The sequence below is a fragment of the Anas acuta genome, chromosome 2 (assembly GCF_963932015.1).
Source record: "Anas acuta chromosome 2, bAnaAcu1.1, whole genome shotgun sequence".
In the NCBI taxonomy this organism is placed as follows: Eukaryota; Metazoa; Chordata; class Aves; order Anseriformes; family Anatidae; genus Anas; species Anas acuta.
Window position 1 is genome coordinate 33,507,312 of NC_088980.1, and position 22,037 is coordinate 33,529,348.

At 40.2% G+C, this 22,037-nt stretch overlaps 1 protein-coding gene across 1 annotated transcript in view; it reads right to left on the reverse strand.

The window, feature by feature from the left end:
- RAPGEF5 (Rap guanine nucleotide exchange factor 5) overlaps nt 1–22,037 on the reverse strand; it is a 161,556-nt gene that overhangs the window by 64,458 nt on the left and 75,061 nt on the right. The window lies entirely within an intron of this gene.

Sequence of the window (22,037 nt, forward strand, 5' to 3'; positions counted from 1 at the left end):
ACGCAACAAAAGCCCCTCTCCAAACGCTTCGTGGGCAACCCTCCCTCCTTCTTATAAGGCAACTTTTTAACTCGGGGACCAGCCGCCCGGCAGCAGGGCCCGCTGAGGCTCGGCTGAGGGATTCGCCCCTTCTGCCCCCAGCACCCAAAGGCGGCTGACCCTGCTGAGCAGGAGGCTGTTGCTGCATGTGTGTCAAGTGCACAGTACCCAGCAGCAACGAAGACTGGGAGTAGCCTAAAATTTTCTGAGGAACACATCTCAGCAGCACAAGGGAGAGAAACTCCTTTACGGTCTCCCCCTTTCGATTATTTTATTCCTGAGACCCGGTTTAGTCTGACTGCCACCTCTGGTTGTCAGTGGGCGCAGGCATGTCCAAAGATGCAGCCCCTGCCCTGAAGAAGTTTTCTTTATCAGTAAACAACATGTAGAATTGATCTATTAAATTTCTGCAAGGTCAGACGTACAGGTACCGAGCCAATTAATGTCAGATATTCATTGTAACACTCCCAGGGGACAGTACTGAGAAGACACGGTACAGGAATACTGATGCATAATTGTAATCTTCCATTTCACCAGCCCTGTTTTTTTTGTTGTTGTTGCCTACATATATGAAAAGCTGCAATGAAAGAGGCGACGAAAGAGAAGGAGCGCGAGAACAAGAATCAGGCAAAGCATTAAAACCACTCAGTAACAAGGGGGTTTATACAAACATACATCTCTCCATTTCTCTCTGTCTCTCCTCTGGCATCCTCTAAGACAGCCCTGATACTCATCTCCCTGTGCTCACTGACATGGCAAACTGCAGCATATATGGGGCATGCATGTGATGGATGGTGCTGTGTTCGTACAAAGCATCTATATGGGAACGGGTTTTAAGCGTATCCATATACATTTACATACAGGAGCAGCTGGCAGCAAGTCAACAGTGAGCACAGGGAGAACGAAAGCTATATTGTAATGAAAGGACATTAACAATGGTCTGTTCTGGAAGACAGTGTTCCTGCTTTAGCATCCCACCAAGCAGAATTATTTCCAAAAAAAAACCCCTCTTGGATAACTGTATGCAAATTAACTGCATACAGCACCCCGGTGGTGAGATTCTCATAAGGCTCTTCTTTTTGTCCTTTCATCATTTTCAAGGAAGAGTAAAAAACAACCCCTTTTATCAGGAAGGACAAAAAGTGTGCAAAACTAAGGCCAGTCAGGTTCGATTTGGATTTTCATTACCTATAATAATTATTTCCATAAAAGGGGAGGGATAGGGAATTTCTTTATTTGGCTATCATCTGTTATAAATAATTTCACTTTAAGGAAAGAATTATTGCTTCATTAAAACCCTACTTATGCATGACATAATTTTGTGTTCAGCCAGGCCCTTTAATCATACTGCAAGCAACAACAATTAACCTGAACAAAGCAAAGCACAAAGACAAGTGCTATGTATTCTCCCAGTTTTACAAGTTCTGATTTCACTACCGATATTATTCTGAAATGACATAATGGCATGCTTCATTTATTGGAATCCTGAATGGTTTGTGAAATAATTAATTCTTGCTGGAATACAACCAGGCTGTTCTCAGCGTGCTCCATCTACAGCCAGTGGCAGATGAGGACGAGGATGCCAGGGGCCCCCAAGTGACAGCAGCATGTATTGAAGAGCAAGGCAGCACCCTAGCTGAGTCCCTAAAAGTCAGCACGCTGACTCAAGTGACATTTTCATCATACTGTCAATTAACAATGAAACCTGACAGCACTTTTCCAGACCATTACACAGCCTTAAGAAGCCTGCACCAGCCTCGGAGGAGCAGAGCAGCTCAGGGTTGCCATCTCTCCCCCTTTATGGATGGGAAGATGAGAGGCCACCCCAGGGCACTGCTGTAGATCAGTGGCAGAATCACAGCTCAGGCTCAGGTGGGTGACACTGGCACCTCATCCCAGAGCCTCCTGATGCTGCCTACTTGGCATTTACTTTACTTTGTATTTGTATGTTTACATTTGTGGGTTTGCAGAGGCACATTGGTAGGGTGAAGAACACCAGAGGTGTTGTAGAGGTTAATCGTTGTTTCCCTCCATACGTGGCCTTGAGCAAGTCACTTGCCCAGACTCTCCCATACCTCAGTTTTCTCTTCAGAAGCACCATTTGCTCCTACGCTACACACATGCTCGGAATGTTTATTTCACATTTATTACAGCTTTTAATTAATCATCTCACCTCTTGATAGCTAAACACAGCACTATCAACCTCTACACTACTTACTGGCAGGCGCTTTGAGCAAGCAGGAAGGCCCTCTGGACTTGGCAGATCTTTTGACCACTATTACGGTCAAGTTTCCAGTGCTCTCATCTATCTTTCTCCTACGGAGATAGGCCATTTATCTCCCGGGTAATATATTTTAACAGCAGACAAGCACTACTTTTTTTTTTTTCAGCATGAAAGGAAGCCTGGGGTGGTATAAATATTTATATGCTTACTGGAATGAGACACTGGGACTCCTTGCTTAGCGGGCCTTAACTTGTGCAGGTTACGCTTTGCATGGGTAGGAATATGACCCTCTGAATTACCACTGAAGTAGAAGAAAGCAGAGGTACCTATGACAGCGTTGCAAATAGCCTTGGCGTGCCAGTTTCATTAAGGAAAACACTTGACTTCTGCTTTTTCTGCTATTGGCATGGAAGAACCTGATCTGTGGCCAGTGCAGCCAATAACTTGGATATCAGTCAAGGACATTTCCGTTTCTCTTAAATTCCTTAGTTTGGACTTGCAATTAATTGAAACAGGAGCCAACACAGAGAATGTGCTGCCTCTAGCTACTAGAAACATCCACTGCTAGAAATAGAGTTGAAAAGCTACCGTACGTCCTAACAGCTCTTGGCAGCCCACTCCTTCTTAAAAAGAACAGTGCTCTGCAATGGACACGGGCTGTTCAGAAGCCTGCTCCTTTGAGTAGAAATTTCATTTTCACATAACTCCTCCACGGAACAGGACATCTGTGCAAATATTTTATTAATTTTAGCCATTAATGAAGCACTGGCTATATTGAAACACCACTAGCTAGCAAGGCAAAATACGCACTTTCCAATGACATAACTTCAGTATCTGTACACCTGCTTTTTAAATAAAAGGACCTGATCCAAGTCTACCCAGGTCCAGAGAGTCTCTCACATTGTTGATTTTACTGGGTAAAGTAACACAGAAATTAAGAGAGAAACTGAATAAAGGCATCTGTAAAATTAATGGAACACCAAAAATCTAGTACAGATTTTCCTGCTGCCAAACAAGGGAGCAAAAGCAAAGAGAAGAATCTTTGAGCAATAAGCAACAAAGCAAACTTTACACAGATTATCTGCTTCAAAATCACATTAAATAACAGATACTGCCTTCTCAAGGAGGGCAAGAACATTTTGTTTTCATAGCACAGTTTGGTAAAACTGACTCAACGCAATCAGATAATGCTGATCACTTCTGCCTCTTTTCTTTTGATGCTGGTGCCTGGGCATGCCCTTGAGAGGCACAGGAAAAGTCTAACATGAAGGATTCCTGGGGCTGTTTGTGTTCTGAAGAGGAGTCCCCCCTCATTGAACCCATGCAGCTTCCCTGCACACAAGTCCCATGGCCACGTGGAAATATTTCTGTGTAAGACATGTGAAATGCAAGGGATGTTGGAAGGGGCTTGGAAACACAAGGATAAAGAAGGTTCCACTGAGGTGCAGGGAAGCTGCTCAAGTAGGTGAAAAAGCAGGACAAAAGCCATCAAATAACAAGATCTTCATGTCAGCAGACTGATACTTTTCATGGACAGTTAGAGTTTTGCTTAGTTGTTGTAATCAATCCCTGGCACATATTACCCATTCAAAAAAGGAGTTACAAGAGCACAGTCAAGAAAAAAAAAAAAAAAAGAAGAAAAAAAGGAAAAAGAAAAAAACACTCCGCCCTGTTCCACAATACAGCTCTGCTTTGTTCAACATATGATAAGGAGTCATCCTGAGTCAAAGCTCAGACAAAATGCCTGTACAAACTGTGTTTTTTGGCCTCTGACTTGGCCAGTTGGGGTGGATATTCATGAAGATGGCAAAACTACCACCACTACCACAAACCACCAAAGACTATTCCCCAAAGGGATTTCAAATCCCTCTTCAGAAGTGCAAGGGCATAAGAGCTTTTCAGAGAAACTTCAGCCTTTTTTTTTTTAAGCACAGCAAAATGGTATTTACATCTAACTTCACTCTTAGCAGCCGCTGAACCATGTTGGCTACATTTTTTCATTAAAATCTGAGGCAGACACCTTTCAGAACAAGCAGATAAGGCTTGACAATCTCATACACAACTGAAAATGGATTTTCACAATGTGAGGCATTTGCAAATGCTAGTAGTACACCACAATGAAATTAGTCCTAGCTATAAGATATGAACATATTTACATTACCTACATAAAGTCCAAAAAAAAAAAAAAAAAAAGCCATCCTATTAACAGCTTCTCCTATAAGAGACACTCTTTCAGACAGCATCTATCAAAGACCAAAGATGATTGCCTGCTTACACTTTGCTATGTTTTTCCCTTGAATCTCTTATTGTGGAGAGTGCAGATTTAGATTTAAAAGTCACCAAAGTACAAATAGATGTACAAAAATGACCCTATTCTTTACAGGATATCCCTCCTTGTTTGACAGGAAAATGGAAATGAACACATCACAATTAAAGTGGAGATGGACCACAGTATCTCTGATCTCTGTGGATAATACATCTCAGAATGTGTTGCAGTATGTCACTGAGTTTCAAGAGACCAATATCCCCATTAATAGGCTTGATTCACTTTCAACTACAGCAGGAGAAAAGCATTTCAAAGTCACCAGCACATCTTAACTGAGCTATATAAGGAAGAGACCAGTAAATATTTTCTCTGCAGTCTTTCTTTATTCTCAAAAGATAGAAATAAAACATAACACTGTTCCACCTCTACTTAAAATATCACAGCAGGAAACATTTTAAATGGGACTGCCTATTTTGTAGTCAGTTGCATGACCACCACTGTTTCCAAATTTCAAGGGAAAAACTGCCTTATAGTACTGCAGGAACATCAAAAGCATCTTTTCATATAACCATTCTTACAAATAAAAAAAAAAAAAAAGCACAAAAGGTTATGTTATTTTACTTCACTCTAAAGTATAGCTCATAGAATACTCACATTTCATTTCATTATTTTTGTCATCTCATGAACTTTTATCCCATTCCTCTTTGTACTTTAATATTTTTGTTTCTCTGTGCAGGTGTTAAATCTGCTTTTGAAGCCATGTGTTAATCCACAGCATACTGGGAGAAACAGAAATCCACTAATGAAAAATTAACATGGCTAACACAGGGATTTCATTTTAGCTCTTGGCAACTTCTGACCAGTCTGGAAAACTACAAAACAATTGAAATGATTCAAACACCATCTCCCCAGCAAAGGGATCATATCAAAACTTCCTGGTGGCCTCATGCTGAGCTATCTGTCTCAGCAATGCACAACAAAGAGCCCATACCCTGTTGAACAGAACCTGCTCTGAATTTCTTTGCAAGCGATGGGGAAACAAGCATGAGCCACATTTTGACAAAAATAAAAAAATAAAATAAAATCCTTTGTTGCTGAAAATAATTTTGAGCATCACATTCAATAACACCCCGAGTAAGCCCTGTAACAAAAATTGTTGGAGCTGTCATCTGCATACTGAGCATGTGCTGCAAAGACAACGTTAATAACAAGTTACCCTTGTAGAGGGGTCAAAAGGATAGTGCTGGTAAAACAGAGATGACAGACAACAGGCATCAGGGAAAAGATTAATATCCCTACACAGTCATACATCAAGGAACTCAATTTTTGCCTGTAATCCCAAAACTGCTGAGAGTAGGATTATTTCTGCTTTTCCTATCACTGAGAAGAAAGAAACCGCTCATGGGGATAGGGCACTGCTAAATGCAAGTCTTTATGTGAGCAGAAAGGTCCTGGGGCAAAAAAGCCTCAGTTGCCTATGTTCCCAAGCTCGATCAGTGGTCCCACTGCAAGCAATACTGGGGCTTCATCGTGTAGGCCACTTAAAAACATAAAAATCTGTACAGTTCAGGAAAGACAAAAGGAGCAATAAAAAAGTGCCTTTCACAACAGGTTAGCGGCAACGAGTCCAAGCTGAGTTCTCTGTACCCCTGTTTGTCCTCTGTTACCTCAGACTATTGCCATTTGAGGCTAAAACATATTTATGGATTGGGGTTCAACGCAAGGAAGCAATACCTCTAATGCAGGAAAAAGAGCATATTTACTAAAATAACATGAAAGAAAGCATTACGGGAGTCACAACCACAAAAGTAATGATACCGTAGCCTTAACCCTCCACACCTCTTTGTTGGATAATGAAAAATGTGTTTTTGAGACAACTGAAGGTTACGCATTTCGGTTTTCCCTTTCTTTGAGCACACACTCTTCATAGCTCTTAGGAGATAAGTTTGACAGCCTGACAGAGTGCTGCCACCTTGGCAAGGACAACCTAGGAGACCTTCCCTCTGTAACCACACAAAAGCTGAGGGGGAAAAAAAAGGTAGGAGGAGGAGGGGGGACCGAGAGAAAGACAAAAGGCATTAGACAGTATTTATATTGTTATAATTCTCTCTGCAGGACAGCACTTATTTCAAAAACACCAGGATATGGAAGAATTGGAGTCTGGAGGCTGAGAGCACGTGTATTTGTAAACAAACCAACAAACAAGCAAGCAACACACCGTGCAATATAGCAGGGCAAATTAATGTGACTTGAGAACAAAAGGGGCAGGCGCCAACTATCTTTTCCAGTTGCCTTGCAATGAATTGTGGTGGTGTGAAGCTGGCTGGACATTTTCCAGCACAACTTTTTTTTCTGACTGAGAAAATGTGGATTCCCCAGAACTGAAATTCTGCCAGGACATGTCAGTTTGAAGAGAAACCAGGCTGCCAGGCTCTCCGCATGCCTGCCTCATACCTCAGGCTGGCAGGGCTTTGGATTCCCCAGCCCCTTGCAGCTGGAGCCTGCATGTCCTCATCCCAAGGTTTCCAGAGTAGGTAGCAAGAGAATTAAATCTCTATTTCTCCTCTAATTTTGCAACTGTATTATTTTCACCTGAATCAGATTTTTTTCCCCCAGGGAATGTAAAGCTTCCTACAGGACAAAAATCCTAGCACCAGATGCAAGTCTCTCCCTTGCATTTAGAGATGAAGCAAAAGATCAAACTGCCAGCTGCTGACACGAGTGTCTTCCAGTGCTGTAGCAGCAGAAAAATGCATAAGGAACATAACATGATGACTAAAGTACTGCTTGTCTAGGAAGAGGGAAGAACTGAAGGATTCACCCCAGATACCCCAAGATTCATACTATGTGCTGTTAGTATGATGTGCCTTAGGGAAAGAAAAACCAAAGGCAATTGATATACAAAAGCTCTACTTGAGAATAGCCTCAACATCAGAAGGGTTAAATTCTACTGGGATATAAGGGGAACTAGATAGCAAACTGATTAACATCCAGAAGAGGTGGAACTTAGCTCCTAAGGCAGTCCACATACAGCTTTCACACAGCCATGAAAACTGCAGAAGATAACTAATATTAGTTGATTGCATTTATTACCGTAGACTAATATTCACCTTGGAAAGGACATATGTGCAAAGGCTTTACAACCTTTATAATGGGCGTAGCAATAAATAAGGTCTCCTGAAAGAATGGAGGAGATATAGCAGTAAATATATGATGCTGTCAGCTTTACGGTGCTCTAATTACCAGTGTTGGGCACCTACAGCTTCTAAGTCAAACAGACAAGATGGTTAATCTCTTTCTTTGCCTTTCACACCAATTTATACATGGTGTGAATTAAAATATTGTTTTAAAAAACTGACATCCTGTCATCGTCTACCAGAGAAACCTTTCTCTCTTACTTTTGGTCCATAGCACATCTCAGTGCTGACAATACCATTATTCTAATAATAATAATATCAAAAAGTAATTTTTTAATTAAAAATAAATATATATGCTATCCACATTAAACCAGAAATCCAAATGTGGAAGGTTACAGCTTGCCTACTATACTGAGGTGCTGTTCATTACATTTATCACTGTAAGACACATACACTTCTCTGAAGCCCCTATGCTCACAAAAGAAAGTAGTTGATTTCTCACAGTCAGCAAAGGACCTGGTTCAGGCCTTGCAAACAAAATAATATCTAAAAATGAGAACACTAAATAAAGCTTGAGCTCATTTTCATCAACTTCAAAACCAAAATCTCTCAAATGCACTGACATTTAACAGGAGCATCTAACAGAGAGTGTGCACTGAGTAAGGCATTTAAAAAATAATTAAAAGCTAATGTTGAAAATAAAACCAATTTATTTAACTTCCAGCCAAACAGTAAAAGTCACAAAGTAGAGTTTATATCCTGTGTTTTGGTGTTTTTTCCAACTAAGTTGGATATAATGCTATGATTTCAAAAAAAAGGACAAATCACCATGAATATAATTTTCTTGGTTTTGGATGATGGTTTCAGCTCCCTCCCAAATAGCCTGGAATGGCCACTGTTTTTACTAATGCTTTCTAATAGTTCTTTTCTTGCTTAATTAATTCATACATCTGAATCATTCAAAAATAGATAAGCCTCTAATCACTTGCAGGCTTGATAATTTATCCTAAGTAGATGGCAATGTGTAGAGCACACAAGGAGGCTGTCAAAAAGAAAGGAAAAATGGGGTAGAAGGAAAAATAAAGCTCAGTCCTTCCATCTAATAGCAGGAGGTTTGATTCTGCATCTATTACATGGGATAAAATGCTCACTGACTTCAACACAGTCTACTACAGAAATGAGAGAAATCATGCTGCCTCTATATAAGATTAAAAAAATGTTACATACACGAACAAGAGCAAAAGAAAGGTTTTGATTTTTATTTTCTTTTCCTTTGCTAGAAGATTTGTTGTCCACATTTAGCAAAAAGTATTAAATGAAAGAATTGGGAGGGGAAGGAGGGTAAGAGCAGGTTAACAATTAACCAGCTGTTGTGAGCAATAATTCATTCAAAAGTGAAGGTTACAACACAAGCAAGAAATTTTGTTGCAAGTTTACAACAACAAAAAAATATGTTTTTATTTCTCCTGGTTTATGATTTTAAATGATCAGATATTATTTTTATTTTGTTCCAGACAGGATAATACATCTGATTCTTAACTACTTATATGCTCTAAAAATGTGTTTCAGTATGAGTGTTGGGAGTCTCCTCTCTGCTTCCTTTAGATAATACAATTGTGTCCAGCTATAGGAGGAAGGTAAGTTAGTTATACCGAAAGCAATCTCAACATTTATTCAAGTTATGGAATAGAAAAATGCATAGTTACCATGGCAACTGGTAAATCACATGGTATCTGCAATGAGATGCAAGGCATCTTGAGTAAACACTCATACGACTGCCCGTGTGTCCTCACAATGTTCCTTTGTCAAGGAACATGCACAGAAACCCCAGGGTCTAGATAGTACTGTCCCTTCTGCAAAAAGTTGGTACAAGTAATTCAAAATTTTATTTTTGCATGGGATAATTTAATTGGATCAGTCATTAGAACTGAAAGGAATACTGGGAAAATAAATAAATAAATAAATATTTCGCTAGGATGCACCTCAGTCAAAACTATGAAAGTTTGAAAAATGGTGGAGTGTACCCCTCAACGTCACTTTGGTCCTTGGCACCAGGAGACCATTCACAATAACACTAGAAAAAAATCTTCCTGATGGAACGAAGAGCTCACAGACAAGCATCAGCACATCCCACTTGGGCAGCTGAAGCTGTTACTGCCTCCAGCCATCTGCCCCACCCTTCTCATGGATGTTGCCACCCCCAAAACAAGGACATCTGATCTACCCTTGAATCAGTCCTGAACCACGCTGCTGCATGCTTTTCCAGGCTCTGATATTATCAGCAGCTAACATACAGCCTCTCCCTGAGGGGGCCTTCCCTCCTCTCAACCCTTGACAAAGATAGCTCTCTCCAGAACAATCCCCTCAAACCATATTCCTCTACTACCAGTCACATCCACAAAGCACCTAAATATCCATCACTCTCTGGGCTCTGACTGTGGTTTCTCCAACCACTATCATGCCCCAACAAGGTTCCCTATGCATCCTTTTAATCCACCAGATTCCTGAGCAATCTCCCTTGGATTTTTCCTCCTTTCTCTACTTCCTTTCTCCTCCCTCAAAATATCTCCTCCTTCTTGACCTCCTGAGCAACCTGAAGTTGTGTCACCTGTAAGAAGAGAGAGAGAGCAATAGCACTATGCCACTTGCTATCTTCTGCAAATGTCCACTGACAAATATCTTCTCCTGATCCCATTCTGCTCCTCACAGGACATCCCATCGCCACCAGACAGCGTCGCACAAAGTCCCCATGACAGCACCCAAGAAATACTGAAGCTCTCATGCACCTCTGATCCTGACCTCTCTTTCCCCATTCATCGATTAGACTCCTTCCTGACTTCCATAGCTTTATAAAAGTTATATAGCTTTATACAGTTTTACACTCTTTTTGTGTATAAACTTGAGATCTCACCTAATATCTTCCCCCTTATTCAGGAAATTACTTTTATAGTTGTATGTCTCAGAAAGTCATCCTATCTCCTAAGTCATGCCAGTAATAACTTCTTAAACCTGTTTTCTTTGCTGTTGCTGGGCTCTTCCTTCCCATCCAGTTGGCCATTTGCTGTTTGACCTGAACTTTGACAGTTAAGGAGATGCCACGGGTGAAGAAGAGACATGCTCTGGAATTCATCAGCTGTCAGAGAGGATTTGAGTAAAAGAAAGATAAAATGAGATGTGTGAACAAATGACCAGGTCTTAACTCTCTAATAGAACCCTGTGGAGAGGGTTACAATATCCAAGTACTCCAGGGAAATAACTAATGATCCTTTCTTCAGTTCAGTCATGTTTCAAGAAGCAATTGCCTGACTTACTAAGTGCTTGAGACTGCCTCAGTAATTGCAATGATTTATTTTATGCATCATCATAACTACAGCACTAGGTCAGAAGGACTTGTGCCTTATGGATGCCTTGAATTTTAACATAGCCATAGAAGGATTAGGAGATTGCAGTCATAAAGACAGAGCCCACAATAATTCAACAACAATAAAAAAAATGACAAAGTTTATAAAATCTTATGTATCTAAAACATTAGGCTTATGTAAAATTTTTAATAAAATCAATCCTAATTTCAGATGGTTTGAAACAGAAGCAGTTTACAGTTTCCTCTGCTCCCTTGAAATGCAAGTGATCACAGTCTAATGTTTGTAAAGATCTGCTAGGACTTTTTTTCCCCTCTGTCTTATACCTCTATCTATCCCAGAGGAAAGCATCCCTCCTCAAAGCCTATTTCTTCATCTACACTCAGAGTTTGCACTGGAGTAGTGCAAGACCTTAGTCTTCTGGGCAGTTATTTGGCATATGAGTTATAACCTTTACACATAGCTACTCACTCTCCCTACCATGACAATGCTGTACCAAAGAATATTTTGTGAGGTTATACATCCGTGATGAACGTGGATATATTTGCATAGCAACAAAAGGGTTTGATTAGCAGCTTCTCGGGAGTCTGCATCCTTGTGACATTACTTAATGCTGGCCTCTAGTCACCTTTCTTTTTAGCTACGTGAGGCTTCACTGGAACAGAAGGACATTTTTAGGATAATGATAATTGAAAGTGCTGTCATCACCAGAACTTTCAGGCTGTTTGGAGACCTTGAAGACAATTCCCCTCCAATGCCCTAAACTGTTCCCCCAAGATAACTGTAGCAAAAGTATTGCTAATCTTCAGCACTGTTTTTCCAATTGCTTGTGCTTCAAGGCTAGCAATGTGCAGAATACAAAGCTAACCCAGTTTTCAAGGTCAAAATGAAAAACAGCAATGATAGTCCACAGTAACTTTCATTCATTTGGTATTCAGGATGCATTCTTTCTGAATATCATATCACAAAATCATTGCCAATTCATCAGATTTTAAGCTTTGGCTTATTAAAAAACAGACTATGCTAAAAGTAAAATGCAGTGTTTTCTTTGATCTGATTAAGATGTTTCTATATAGCATTATCTAAACCTCTAATTATCTGTATCTTTATATTATCTCATTTGTTATTTAAATATAAGTGTATTCATAACAATCCATTTTGATGGAAAACATTCATATACTAAAAAGTGGTAAAGCAATAGAAGTCAAGATGCTGAATGTCAAGATGATAGGGTCTATAAATGAAAATGTTTCTCTACTTTGTGTGTGCCAGGAAAGCAAGAGCTCACACGACATTTGGCAACAATTTTCCATGATGAAGCAAATCTTCATGGCTTTCATTTTCATAAAAGCCCCAGTCTATTTAGAGTTAGCTCCTTGCCCTTAACAATGCAATACAGATAAAGTTCATTAAATATATTGTCTAAGGTAGCAAAGAGAAATTTTGCTATAGCAGTATGTGCATGGGAAAATCAGAAGGGAAAAAAATAATAAAAAAAAATAAAAAGGATCAGAACAAATTATTTGCTACAAAAGAAAAAGTGGTATGGGCATTTTGATACTATGAATTGTGCTGCATTAACAAAATTGCCAAAATAAATCCTAGCCACAATAGGAAGTATTATTAGGTTCTTAATCAATAGGATCTTTTTTCAAGGAGGCTGGGCACCCAACTATATGACGCAGATCTTTTCCATGCACAAGAGAATTGGAATACAGGAAACCACAGCTTTAATGAATTACAAGGAAAAATGCAAATGCCTGTGAGATTATAGCTAATTTTCACATTATAATGGTCAGCCAACTTTTACAGCTTGTTGGTATTTCTGCTGGAAAGCCAAACCTTCATTTCTCCTTACTGCAGGTAAGACATGATTTTCTCCAATAATTAATGACTAAATTGCTTTTATATTACTATCATTATTTTTATTTCCATTCTTATGGTATCTTTACTACGTATTGAACATCATGCAAATTAAAAACTAATGGCATTTTAGAACAAGACATATGCATGATTTACTGTATAGCTTTTGTCTAATACAAATATTTACTATTTTCATGTCACCGCAATGAAAACAGTACGTGTCAATTGATTAACGGGTAAATATTAGCTGGAGTTTAACAGCTGCTGTCAGGGAAAACGGTGAAGTAGAATTATATCATTTTTTCCTGTACGTTAGAAAAATAACTTTTGTAACATGGAAGAGACAGCCATATCCGTACGAATACATAAGGGCATCTATAGCAGCCAAGGGTGCAAGAGTGAGAGCAGAGGAGTTACTGGGAGCAGAGGAGTTACTGGGACCGTACAGCCACCCACGTCTCTGCAAGAACAGAGCAATTCTGTTTTATGAATGGCTATGGGTCCCTCACAAACTAATGCAGGTGCCTACCTGTCTGCTGTAAAACTGGAATGTGTTCCTCCAGTGCCAGCATAGATTACTGTAAGGAAACATCCAAAATTGAATAAAAACACTCAACTTTTAGAGGTCTCCTGCAATGAAGGCTATGGTTGTTCCTCTGGAGGGTAAAAAAAAAAAAAAATAAAAAGAGGGTCACCTTTAAGGAAGTACCTGATCAAGGTCCTATAAGGTCCTAGCCTGGTGGCCAGGCTCTGCCACCAGCCTTTGCTTCTCAGGGAGCCAGCTATGGCCCCGTGTACCTTTGAAGGGTTATCTGCAAGGTAGCCCAGTGACCAGACAGCCTGCACATATCGCTTCTTCCAGCAGCAGGCACTGGCTGGAGAGAGCAGGAAAAGGTGACATTCACAGCTCTGACATCCCTGAGGTAGGGGCACAAAGGTCTGTGCAGGTCTCAAATGCAATGCCTGAGATTCAGGTTTGCTGTGAAGAACTGGAAAGGAGACTGAAATATTTCATAAACTCCTAGAGGAAAAAACTGATACAATCTGAAGAGATAAAGAAGAGAAGGATGTCACAACAGACAGATCACCAGGAGAAAGTAGTTTCTTTGTGTTAAACTGAGACTGTGTGGAAATGACTGGTTATTTCTACAGCATGAATAAAAAGGTTCCATAAGTACTCCTTGTAGGTGATCAGCTTTGATTTTGTCAAGGTTTGCAGTCTATTTAATGAATAAACACGGACAGCATGCGCTAACATTGGCACGTATCTCTACAGAAGAGAGAACCGGGGACCTAAGCACCCTAAGTTCCTTGGTGGAGGAAGGCTGCCACATCCTTAATGAAATCGTAGGAAAGGTCCCAGATGCGAGATGCCATCATCTGCAGTTATCTGGGTTCCCAGCAGAGCATCAGGCACTGCTCAAACTCCTCTGGAAAATCTTGCGATGCTAGAGATAAAGCAAGCAGGACATTCCTCACCCTCCACTCCAGGCTTGTTTCTGCCTCTGTGGGGAATGGGAGTAAAGAACCTACTGCAAAGAGAATTTTGTTTAGAAGCTACCTATTTATTTTAAACAAGATCATTGCATCTAGGGAGAAAAAAAAAAATCAATATAGCACAATGATTAGCTCACTAAAGGTACTGTGTGTAGACTGATTATTTAGACAGACTGAATCAATCTGTTGATTTCACTGAAAAGATTCAAATTGCACAGGTGGGGAGACAAAGCCAGAGGGTCAGTATACTTTCCAGCCACGTGCCATCCACACAAGGAAACCTGGGCCTGAATGTGTCTGCTTTTTAGCTTGAAACCTAAACAGCAATGCTTTGCATGTGAGAATTGAAACTGGCCTCTTCACTCCAGCCAGTTCTGATTAGGGTCTTTTCCCTTGACCCTGACCTTACTGGTTCTCTCCATTAGCCAGCTAAATATGGCTGAAGAACATATTTTATAAACACTTAATTGGTATAGTATTGTAGTTTTATACACTTATTTTTAAGATTTCTGTGGTGAACAATCCGTTATTTTCCATAACAAAAGTGTTTGCTAAAAAAAGTCTGAAGTGATATTGCATTAGCACCTCTGAAAGGGGAAGAGAAACTGTGATATTTCAACCAAACCAAAATGGTGATGTACATTCACATTTGGAGCTAGTTCCCTACCCTAACAAAAGAGCAGAATCTCCTTGGTTCTTCCCAGCACTGGCCAAAACAGAACTGCTGCTCCTGACAGAGCACACCCAGGGCTGCTGCCATCACCTCCCAGAGAAAATGGTGAAGAATGAAGGGCTGGTGCTCTCCATCTGCTACTCCAAGTGAGACAGCAGAGTCAGCCAGATGTGTAGGGGGCAGAGCTGATGCACAGGCAACAAAGGAGTTTGGGCTGTATGCCTCTTCCTCGACCAAACAAAGCTGTATAAATCACTATCATCACCTGTTCAGGGCTTACCTCAGTAGGGAGCTTAGAAATCCATCTAAGGCATGCTCTTCAGCAAGCCTTTAAAGGAAATACCTGATGCTATTCATGATCTTCCTGTGTTATGTCATTCTATTATTTTCCAAGTCACCAAATGAGGCTAAAGTACTTTTGCCTTCAACCAGCACCGCCTGTCGCTTCCACACATTGGAGTATTCCCTATGCTGATGTGCACCTTTCACTCACTGAGCAACTAAAAAGCTGGAAACTGCTTGCCACATGATATCAGAAAGTAAACTCGAGGAAGGCTGCAAGGTCATTGCTAATTTCAAACCCTATTTCATGTTTCTAGATGAAACATCTAATTTAAACTTTTCGCTGGGTAGTTAAGACGAAATCCATGCATATGCACTTGAGACCTCATTTTTACATGCTGTGAATTAGAATACAGAAGGTGCTGCACACAGCAGTAGGAACACTAATCAAGGAAGGAGAGGGGAATACCTACTTTGATTTAGAGGAGGACAGTCAGCAAAAATACCACTAATCGCCTGGGTTTTCATTCCTTTGCTCTTTGAGCTGCCACATACAACCAAGAAAAATGAATTCAAGTGGTGTATTAACTGCTACCAAATCAGCATTCTCCACAGGTGACTGTGTCAAGCACATATTGCAAAATGCCACCACCTTCCAAGGCTACAATGTAACGGAAGCGTTAGACCCCAAGGGCTATAGCCTGCTCTCCCTGAAAAACACCTATTAACATCAGCAGGGGCTGAATTAAGCTTTATAATGCAGACAGGCACAGTGAGTGACAGAAAAGCTATAGCAAGAGGATAAGATTTGCAGATTTTAGGGTTGTATCATGATTCAAATAAATAAATCCTGGAAGAAAATAAATAAATAAATAAATAAATAACTGCAAGGTCAAGTTGTCTTTCTTTTCTTGTTCTGAAGCCCTTGATGCAAATAGGCTGACTCTGGTAAAGAGGAGGCAGCTGAATGAAAAGGAAAGGCTAAGTTTTCACGCCAGCATGCTCCAGGTGATCTTGCCTGCAGGAACAAATGCTGATGGCATTTATTCCAGTGAGGTCATGACACAGGCTGTCAGACATCTGCAGAAAGATAGGTTGCTCTGGTAGCTGGGAAGGGTTGTGGTGCCAGCACAGCAGTACCTACAATCAAAGGAGACCTCACCTGGGCTGGGGCATCCTGCCATTGGAAGCACAGTGACTTCTGCGAGGGCAGCTCTTACTGCAGAACATGCTCTGGTGCAATTTCTGCTCAAAACATGAGCAAACTAACATGTACAAACAATGTCAGTCTGCAGGAAACATGTCCACTTGTTTAATGACACTAGCCACATGTCTCCTGCATTACTGGCCCAAATCTCCACTTGAGTGGAGCTGAAGGTTCTTCTTGAATATATATGTGAGAATATGAGGGAGGAAAAAATAAATAAAAAATATATTTTATTTTTAAAAAAGGAGACTAGAAGTCCTGAATCCTTTTGAATGACTGTTCCCTTGACAGGCTACCAAATCTCAAACACCCTCCAGAGAGGATGATGTGGTGAACAGACATCAGCTTCTGGCTTGGCAATGGTTTTCCAGTTACCTTCACTGTTTCATCTCACCCAGGTCCACACTGTGAGCCAGTGAGCCGAAGCCAGACATCCTTGATTGGTTTCAATTCCAAGAGAAAAGAGAGTAAAGAAATGAGTGACTCAAAAGCTCTGCATCACTGAAAGGTGAAGGAAAAAAACTACTACTCCTGAACTTCAAAAGCTGCTTGGAATTTCTGACTTAAGTTTACAAGGTACATATACATGGCACTAGCAACTTTTTGGTTCTAGTCTTCCTGAATTTAGATAACAAACCACCTTAATCTGACTGAGAAATCCAGGCGCTTTTCCTATTCAGAGTTCCCAGGACAAGCATAAAGGTAATTGTACAGAACTAGGTGGCAGGATACACCCACTGTATTATCAGCATAACTGGGAATTTATCTATGTCATGAGTCAGAAAAATGGAGAAAAGAACATTCAGAATGTCATCAGATGCACTGGTCATAAAAACAAAGGGACGGAACAGTAAATTTAGATGTGGAAAACATTACAGTGGGTGCTCTGAATTCATAAACTAGTAGTCTGCTTATCTAATTTTATGTAAGTGTTTGGACAGTCTGGAAACATAAGCAGGTAAGTGGTTCATACAATTTGTTTCTACACAAATGAGTAACAATGAGTCTTGGGAACAAAATAAAGAAAAGGATAAGAGCTAATACGGCTAGCTACTACAAAGCTTTGGGCTGGAGAAAGATCTAGGAATTATGTAGATGGATAAAACTTCAAAACAAAAAGAAAAAGTTCCAGGGAGGATAACGAGAGGGCCCAAACCCAAACAGGATGAGCATATTCAAGCTCTCATCAAGAAGAGGCTGCCATCAGCAGCATGGCAGCTATTGCCAGCAAGGATCATCCTGGTCACTGCATCTCACTCCCATCCCTTACCCACTTCCCTGTAGCATGTAGGAAACTGATCTGATTGAAAACCAACTCCACCAGAGAGGTGCATGCATTTTATTCTTCAGCAGGATTATTCCCCGTGCACATTCACGAAGCAGCACCAGATGGGGCTGGGAACAAGGTGTTGGGAGCGGTGGAACCCCAGGCTGCTGAGTGACTGCAGCTGCTGGCCTTGCTGCTGCCCTGCTCAGGTTTGTAAGATATCTCCTCCCTGGCCCTCAGTAGCTCAAAGTCCAGCCCGCCTCCAGCTTGCTGGGATGCCCAAACCGTATCTCAAGGATCTCAAAGCAATCTATCAACACTAATTACCGCAGGTTTTATAGCACCCCTTCAAGGTCCTGCTGTTCAGGACCCCGTTTTATATCTGGGTAAACAAAGGTGCAGAGAAGGGACAGGACCTAGAGAAGGTTACATATTAAATAACCAATAGAGTCAAAAATAAAATCCAAGTGTTGGGACTCCCAGCATTCAGTGTTAGCCTGTGGGATACCACTTGCCCTTTTTACCCCCTCCGCCCCATTAGCTAAACTATTGTCACATGCAGGAGTGAGTCATCGCCCACACCAAAGAAAGCCCAGCAGGCAAAATGTGTGCGTGGAATTTCCTTCTATACAAAGTCCTTTAATGTTACAGAATAAATCAAAGAGGCACAAATTAGGCTTTCTTTTCTTTTAAATGCTAGGCCAAGCATCTGGAGGAAAGAAAGTATTATGGGAATACAAAACCTGACTCAAAGGAAAAGAGTGAGTTTCCCAGTATCCTGCACATGCTCCCATCCTACACGCACAGCACATCATGTGAGCACAAGCGTGAATCTCCTCCATTGTGGGATTTTTTACAGGAAGAAAGATCTTACCACCTCACGGTCTCTTTGCACAGCTGGCAGTCGGGCGTTATCATCCAAAACATGGGCCAAATTAAGCAGACTCAACAAAAGGAATAGTAAATTCTCTTAAAAACATAGGAAAATAAAAATACTTTTATTAAAAAAAAAAAAAAAAAAGCCTTCCAAGAGACTGAAACAAATCTTTTTTCTAGCAGCCAAGCAATCCCCATTCTACATCTGAGCAGTTTCCTGTTCAACTTTTTTGAACAGGAAATTTTTTTGAATCTCTGTTCAACTTTTTCCGTTTCAAAAAGATGCCTGTGCCTGTTCCACACTGAAAAGATCCTAGGACATGCAGAAGTCTTTTCTTCTCAAAAGATAAAGAGGTTGGCTTACCCAGAGCAGGTGATCACCTGGGGCTATGTATTCATTCCAGCAGATGAAAGATCGACATTCAGGAACAGGACACGCTCTGGAACATGACAGAACTAATCCGTGTCCCTGTTCCTCATTCAGGCTAGAGACTTGAACTTCAGGTTACCTCCATGGCAAGCATGCACCTATCTCTTAATTGCTTACTCTTAATCAGAGCAATAAACTGACAACCTCACTGATTAACTTTTTTTTGTTGTTGTTTTTCTTGGCTTTTAGTTGAAGTCTACAAAGTCAAAATTGCAAACATCTTTCCCTGTTACAGTTGCCTCTGCTAACGCTGTAGGACTGAAGAAATATGAAGGAAAATAGCTAAATTCCTTCTGTTCCAATGATTTCAGATATCTATACCATCTCATCTCTATTTAAGCCACGAAAGTACCCACAAACACTGACTGTGCTATCTCTGTTATGTCCATTTGATCCACAGTTCTGCTGCAGATACAAAATAACCTCCATTGTAATAAAAGGGAGACAAAAACAGTAAATCTACACTCAAGGCACCTAATCGATCTACCCCAGCCAGAGAAGACGTAACAAAAGTAACGATGACTTTTTTTAAAAAGTAAAGCACAGATTTCAGTCGCCTTCTGCATTCAGACATCATTGGATATCACTTGTTTTAAAGAATATTTTTCATCCAAGCCCTGACTTCTGACAACCAAACCAATGACTGCATCAGCACAAGGACGTCGCTTTGCCAAGGTAATGACCACTGCAACTCCGGGCATGTCCTGACATTCATTCTGCTCGCTTTGCAGGCATCCAGCTGGACAGATAGGTGCACCCTGAAATAACCTTGATGTCTCATGGCTGGAATTTCCTCAAGAAATTCTTCAGTTGTGAGTAATCTGTACAACCCCAGGCTCTAAATCGTTAATCTTCTTTTGTAAGCCTTTTAACAGCCTCAGCCCGTCCACGAACCTGCTTCAGTGAGCAAATCATCCGTCTTCTTAATGAGACCACTGATTACAAAAGTTAGTGCCCAGTAAATTAACAAAACTGTCCTTAAATATCTGTTGTCCTTCTGAAAATGTACCTGCCTTGCTATGATATAGCTCTTTCATCTTGAATTGGCTAAGTCACAGAATCAATACTTTCAAGCTGTATGTACGTTCATACTTTTAAACAGCGTGTAACTCTTATTAATACATACATTAATCTGTAAAGGGATTACCAGATTTAGGAAACACTTCCCTCCCCACCAATGCACTGAGGTACTGAAATAGCCCCAGATAAGAATATAATTTATGCAGTTGAATAAATGGATTTTTATTCTTTGGTTGGTCTCTACACATTAGAGAATTGTCAATTTTCTTTGAACATTAGTGTGAATTTGCAATTCTCATCTGACTATGAAAAAACAGTATAACCTAGAGAATATTTTCCCTGTGTTGCTGAGGTGAAAAGACTTTTACAACACTTTTACAGTTTTGTTAAGACAATGACTTTATAAAAGGATGGGATTTTCTTAATCAGTTCAACACTTCATTGAATTAGTACCTTGAAATACTGTACAAATAGCATCAAGTCCCTTACAAAGGCATTATTTAAGTGAGCCTGAAGGTGCTTAAAAGAAGGTCCAAAAGAAGATATAATGTAGATGCATATGCATCTCAAATGTACACTTGACCAAAAAAACAATGACAATTTCAAATAGCTTTATGTACAGAGCTTGTTTTCTATATTATATCTTAAAGGAATGAAATATTTAAATAACATAAAAACACAAATATTCCATTTTCATTTTTCCCAGGCTTATGAGCACAATTTGCTTGTAATGATAAAATTACAACTGCAAGCTTGCATAGTTATTTTTAGTCTAGCCCACATTTGAAGTTAAAATAACTTCTGTGCATCTTAGGCAAGTAAATAAAATAAAATAAAACAAAACGGTTATCAACACATTTTTACCTTGTAGGAATGAGACATTTCAGAGAAGATGCTGATCTGCCTATTTAGAAGCTTATTTACTACTATTTACTCATTAGCAAAACTGAAGTTTAGGAAACCTAACACATATGGTAGGTTCATTGCCTTAATTAAGAACCTTATTCTAACACATTAACAAGTGAGAATGGGAAAAAAAAAAAAAAAAAAAAAAAAAAAAACATTGTAAATTAGTTTTTGTTTTACTCAACAAGTCTGTAAGCACTATTACAGTTAGAGAATTTTGCAAACAGTATATTCACTAGAGAGGAGTTTGGCACTGTGCTGCAGAAGTGTCTCAAATTCCAATCTACCTGTATAACCTGGTCATAACAAGCTTGTGGTGCCAGAAAAAAATAAGCAGTTCACATACAACAGAGCTTGTGGACAAAAGTTTTTAAATTATAAAGAAAAAAAAAAAAAAGCACATACCACAAACCTGAAACTAAAAGAGTGTGGACTTTCTGACTTGGATGTTGTATGAAGTATGAAGTAAAAACGTAAGCATTTACAAAATCAGCATATATATGTACCCCATTTTGTGCCCTCCAGAACACATCCAAGCCCAAGGACCCTGTTATCTCTGCTACCTCAATTCCTAAATGAGCTGTTTCCTCCTGTGAACCACCCAGCTGACACATTTCCCCTCTCCCAGACCATCTGCTTTTCTTTCTGAGAAAAAATAATTGTATTTCACCTCATTCTGAACCAGCAGCCCAAAGCAATGAACGTTTCACCTGCCCACTGTAGGCCACAGACCACAGCCCCCAGCATCATACCTTGAAAAACACAGTTAGGTATATCTGCCCCAAAGCCTCTGCACTGTAGGAAGACCAGGCATTTTGGACTCCCCACTTGTCATTTACCTTTCCTACATGAGTCAAGAAGCTCCATTCCCAGATCCAGTTGAAGTTGGTCATTAGTTACTGGAGCCACAGAAGGGCTTACCAGCCCTGCCACAGACTAGATCCCCATCACACTCAGGGCTACAAAGACAGGCAAGGTTCCTTTCCCCAAG